Below are 4,220 nucleotides of genomic sequence, written 5' to 3' on the forward strand. Positions count from 1 at the left end.
GTGTAGCAGCGTGGGACTCGAAGGGTGCCGAGTTCTTTGAGTGACATTTTCCACGTTTCCCATGTAGTTGCTTTGTCCTCAAGGAGAGGGGCATCCCAATCTTGGACTCCGTTGGCAAGTTCATGTAACAATAGTCTGCCTTTAATTGTCACTGGTGCTGCTAATCCCAGAGGGTCAAAGATACTGTTAATAACGGAGAGTACCCCACGACGAGTGTAAGGCTTGTTGTTAACAGCTACCTTAAATGTAAAAGTGTCTGTGTTTATGTCCCAGCATAGGCCCAGGCTTCTTTGTTCGGGTAGTGTCATCATACAGACTTAAGTCTTTGATCAAATTTGTATAGCACCAAATCACAACAAAAGTCATCTCAGGACACTTTACAAAGTAAGGTCTAGACCTTACTGTTATCACTATTATTACATAGGGAAAACCCAACAAATCCCCTTGAGCAAGCACTTGGCGACAGTGGGGAGGAAAAACTCCCTTTAACGGAAGAAACCTCCAACAGACCCCGGCTCTTGGTGGGCGGGCCTTCTGCCTCGACCGGTTGGGGTGAGTGGATAGAGGAGAGACAAAAGAAGAAAAGCAACAAGACACAACAAACAATGAAACACTGGTCAGGTTGATGTGGCTGGTGACTGCTCGTCGGAGACGTAGAGCTCCAGGGCCAGGGCAACCTGATGATGCCTGTGGCCAGATCTTCAGGCTTGAAGGCTTGCATGACTGAAAGGCTGTTTGAGGCAATTTTATAGAGCCTGAGATTTGATTCAGCCAAGGATGCACAGGTGCGCTTTAGCAGGTCTATAGCTGCTAACTCAGTGGGAAGCGATATCAACCAGTCATCCACGTAAAAGTGTCTTTCAACGAACTGCCTTGTGTCGGCTCCAAACTTCGGCTCGCCTTTTTCAATGGCTCTCCAAAGGCAATAGATGGCGACCGCCGGGAACGGGCTGTTCCCGAAAACATGTACCCGCATGCGGTATTCCTGTACCTCCTTAGACAAGTCATTGTCCTTGTGCCATAGGAACCTTAAATAGTCTCTGTGATTGTGCCTCACAAGGAATCCATAGAACATTTGCTGGATGTCAGTAGTAACTGTGACAAGGTCTTTCCTGAACCGGATCAGCACACCACAGAGGGTATTATTAAGGTCTGGCCCTGTTAACAGCACTGAATTGAGAGAGACGCCAAATTGTTGAGCACTTGAATCGAAGACCACTCGTATCTGCCCAGGTTTCTGAGGGCGATATACCCCAAAAATAGGCAAGTACCTGCATTCATCATTAATGGGTGGTGCGATCTCTGCATGCTTGTTCTTGAACAGCTTTTCCATAAACTCAGAGAATTGTTGCCTCATTTCAGGATTTCTGGTCAATGTGCGTCTTAATGAAGTGAGTCTGGACACTGCTTGGTCCCTATTGTTTGAGAGTGGGAGGCGAGGAGACCTGAATGGCAGTGGTGCAACCCAGTTGTTCATCTTATCCTGATGGACTTCTTCCTCCATAATTTTCAGAAATGTCTCATCCTCGAAGGACATTGCACACTTGTTGTCTCTCTCTGTGCGTTCAAAAACCCTTTGCCCAAGTTCTTCCCTGGCTGGGGTGTGTTTAGCAATGCGTGTGGGAAGGCCATTCCTATGCTCCCCGCCATAGCATAGTTTCTCTTTCGCGTTGATGCTGTTATGGCAAGGGGTGAGGAGAGATGGACGTCCGTTGTGGAGGATGTGAGTTCTAAATTTACGGTTGACTTGTGGGCACTGTCGAGACATACTTCCCCAACTATTACCCAGCCTAGATCTAAGCGCTGGGCAAAGAGAGCATCGTAGGGACCGTTGACTTGCTGTCGCACTTTATGGACTCGTACAATGTCTCTACCTAGGAGGATTGCCATCTTGGCATCAGGGTCGAGCTTGGGAATGTGGGGGGCGAGGTGTTTTAAATGAGCGTGTGCCAGGGCAACTTCAGGAGTTGGTATCTCATCTCTGTTGTTCATTATGTCATTACATTCGATGAGAGTTGGGAGGTCGAGGCATAGTCCTCCACCTACTGGCTCAATTTGGAATCCCACTGCTCTCCTTCCAATCATCTCTGTTAGACCTGCACATTTTCATACAATATGGTGATAGGCTGCCTTTAATTCCAAAGAGCTCGAAAAAGTCAGTATGAGCCAGTGATCAGTTGCTTTGATCGTCAAGGATAATATACATCTTGACAAAGCGTTCTGGTTGGCCTTTAGGGAAGACTCGAACTAAACATACCTTAGAGCAGGAGCGAGGAGAGCTGCCTTCACCACGGATTTCAGTGCACCGTGATGTTATCTCAGATGAGCCGCTGCTTTTGGACTCCACGGCTGGCGCAGCTGTGGGTGGTGACTGAGGTTGTTGACGTGTGTCAGGGTGCATAGCAGAGCAGTGTGTTTCGGTTTGACACTCGCGACACTTGAGTGTTATTCGACAGTCTTTTATTGTGTGATTTGGGGAGCAACATCTGAAGCAACGTTTGTTTTCTTTGAGTATGTTTTGTCATTCTACAAGTGTTTTCGTCTGAAAGGCTCTGCATTTAGCTAGGGGATGTGCTTTCTTGTGAACTGGGCATTACCGTGTCAGATCGTCATCTATTTCTGTACATTTCTCCATCTCTAATACCTCTAAATCTGCTTCTAACATAGCCTTTCCTAATTCCAGCCTTTCCCTTTGCCTTTTGATTTCCAATTGTCTCTTGGTGTAGGCAGCTTTAGTTAGTGCAGCTTCAGCTGAGGCTCAGGCTCTGGTGGCTGCTTCAACTAGAGGACTTTGCAGAAAGTGAGTGTCTGAAGTTGGCTTTAGATGGAGCCTTGGATGAGGTTGAAGAGCTGTGGCTGGCTTCAGAGGTAGCTTTATCATTTATGCTGCTTCTATCCTGATCGTTGTCCATGGCTGTGTCTTGTATTTCACCCTTCACCAACTGCTGCACATGGCTTTTCACTGTACTGTTCCCACTATGTGTTTTACACGCCCAGTGTGTGAACGTAGGTAAACAGCAAGCCAAACTCGATTTTCACGAGCCAGGAACTGAGTGTCTTGCTCCTTTATTGATCGTTTTCTCAAAACAGGTGAAAATTACGGGTGAAACTGAAATACATAAACAGAAGAAATAGAAAAATAGCCATTAACTCTCAATTGGCGAAATAATCACATTGCAGGAAATAGCAGGCACCAACACAACAGATTGTACATGAATTGTGTTATCTCTACAAGTATATTGATTAGCAATATTTTCAGCGATCTTCTGTTATGCTAATTAGGTCGTGTATATGAATAGCGCCATTAACATACCAATGTATTCACACAATCGCACAAACGTCTTCGAGCTAACATTGGTCAAGGGCTAGGTCTATTTCCTTGAAATGAACACTTATAAAAAACGATCTACAGCAGTACTTATAAAGGATATAACGGTTACACATTCATACCACTTCAACTCTTAAACAAACGATAAACTTACAGCCATTGATTTCGGAGGTGTAGGCAAGTTGTAAGACACTTGGAGCAGCACTTTTTTCTCCTGAACTTCTTCTGCCCATAATGCATAGCAGTGACTAACTAAGCCTTCACAATAAAGCACATATAAACCAATGCTGTCTGCATACAAGGTGATTTTAGCTGATTGCCTCCCTTTTTTTGTAACATGAATTTCAACAAATGAATTATGAAATATGATAATGGAATATGAACTGAGTTATTATGAACCTTTAACATTCTTAATCTAAAGCCTTTTAACCAAAGGGCAGAACACCCATACTATGTAAGAAACTAAAATAGAATAAAAGCAGAGTAAACACAGAATAAATAGAATATTGTAACCGGCAAGTTGGCCACGCCTACACCGCCTGGTGAGTAGTTTGCTGGAATGATCATGGATATAAATAATACCCGGGGAGATGCTGTTGTTTCCTCTAGTGTGGACAAGCATTTGAGTCGACTTGATTTAGTGCTGTGCCGCCTGCAACAGGAAGGACTTAAGGCTAAGTTGGAGAAGTGTTTCTTCTTCAAGAAAGAGGTGCAGTATCTGGGCCATGTGATCTTGGAGGAGGGAGTCTCTACTGACCCAGGGACAGTCTCTGCTGTGGCTTAATGGCCGTGTCCCATCAATACGAATGAGATGAGGTCGTTTCTGGGTTTCGCCAGCTACTACAGGCAGTTTGTGGAGGGCTTCTCCACATTGGCGGCCCCGCATCATCAG

General features: G+C 45.2%; 1 protein-coding gene across 2 annotated transcripts in view; it reads right to left on the minus strand.

Annotated features, from left to right (window-relative positions):
* The window catches only part of fam3a (FAM3 metabolism regulating signaling molecule A), a 17,696-nt gene that overhangs the window by 8,316 nt on the left and 5,160 nt on the right, over window positions 1-4,220 (minus strand). Inside the window, exon 2 of one of the 2 annotated variants that reach the window (XM_020620552.1) lies at window positions 2,258-3,109. The exons of the other annotated variant lie outside the window; for it this stretch is intronic. The gene's annotated coding sequence lies outside the window, so the exon portion shown is untranslated. The remainder of the gene's footprint in view (window positions 1-2,257; window positions 3,110-4,220) is intronic. 2 annotated transcript variants of the gene reach the window in all.

This window comes from Monopterus albus, unplaced genomic scaffold, assembly GCF_001952655.1.
Source record: "Monopterus albus unplaced genomic scaffold, M_albus_1.0 scaffold6.1, whole genome shotgun sequence".
Taxonomy (NCBI): Eukaryota; Metazoa; Chordata; class Actinopteri; order Synbranchiformes; family Synbranchidae; genus Monopterus; species Monopterus albus.